Below are 1,423 nucleotides of genomic sequence, written 5' to 3' on the forward strand. Positions count from 1 at the left end.
AACCCCTGTAACCCACAGATGGGATCCAGTCGTCTTGCGTTTATAGGAAGCTGCTCTAAAGTCTGCCAAACTTCAGAGGGTTTAGATACACGGGAGAAATGCCAGCCTAGAACAGGAGGTGATGCTGAAAAATCATCCACTCTCAACAGCCAAGATGTTATTCGGAATATTCTTATTTAGGCAAGACTTGAGCTGCAGCTTTCCCAAGAGTCCAGGATCTGCTTAAATACGTTCAAACAGAGCGCCCATCTTTTCCTGAAATAGCTAGGATTCACTGCCACATGGCCCTTGATGGGGCGGAAATGTCTCCTCATTTTTGGCACCACTCGGCTCCCTTCTGTTTCCAAGTGCTTATTCTAGCGTCTTCTGGAATAACAGAAAACAAGCCCATCCATACAACATTCCTGTTGTTGTTGTTGTTGCTCAGTCGCTTGCGACCATTCACGACCTCACAGGCCAAAGTACGCCACACCCCACGCCATCCCGTCTCCTGGAGTTTGCCCAAATGTCCCCTTCTTCCTTTGCCTTCAAACGTTCCCAACATCACTCCGACGATCCCTCTCTTCTCTTCTGGCGGCTAAAACATCTGAGCTTCAGCATCTGCCCTTCCAAAGGGTAGTCAGGCTCAGTTCCCTTTAGGATCGACACATTTGATTTACTTGGCAGTCCAAAGGACTCCATATTCTTGGGTCCTCCTTGATCTCTTCCAGTCTAAATGCTATAATTCATATAAGTCCTGGCTGCCCAGATTCTTAGGGCTTTTTCTCCTCAGGACAGGCTTCGGTTTATTTTATTATTTATTACATTTATATACTGCCCATCTCACTGTTTGGGAAGGCTCTAAGGCGCTTTTGCCAATAACCGCTTAGAAATGTGGAGTGAAGAATGTTCCTCCAGATGTGCCTTCCAGCACAGAAGGGAAGGGTGGCTATGTGGATGCTAACACATTTCCAGCAGCCACACTTGTGTTTCTGGGCCAGGGGGAAGAGGGGGAACAACATTAAAAAAAAAAAAAGTTTGGAGGGGAGGCAGTTTGGATTTTGAATGTTACAGCGAGCAGAAGCTGTATTTTGGAGCCTTGTCTCAACACTTCTTTTTGGTTATTCGTTTCTCAAACAAAATAGGTTGTTTCTTAACCTGCTTAACGCACGTTAACAAGCCTAGCAGATGCATTCACACAACATACTGTGCTTGGTTAGCTCTCTTTGGGGGCCACTTGGCTAGTTTATGGTTCAAGAATATTGAGCCAACCCAGAAAACAACATTCATATAGCGACCAGGTTAAGCATCTAGTATAAACACAGTGAGATTTGTACTAAACTTACAGAGACTTAATGCACCCATTTTGCCATTTTACTTTTTTTTAAATATGAAAAAAAAACCATGCCACATGAATTCAGCAATTTGCCATCAAATTTCTATG

This window comes from Thamnophis elegans, chromosome 1 (assembly GCF_009769535.1).
Source record: "Thamnophis elegans isolate rThaEle1 chromosome 1, rThaEle1.pri, whole genome shotgun sequence".
Classification (NCBI taxonomy): domain Eukaryota; kingdom Metazoa; phylum Chordata; class Lepidosauria; order Squamata; family Colubridae; genus Thamnophis; species Thamnophis elegans.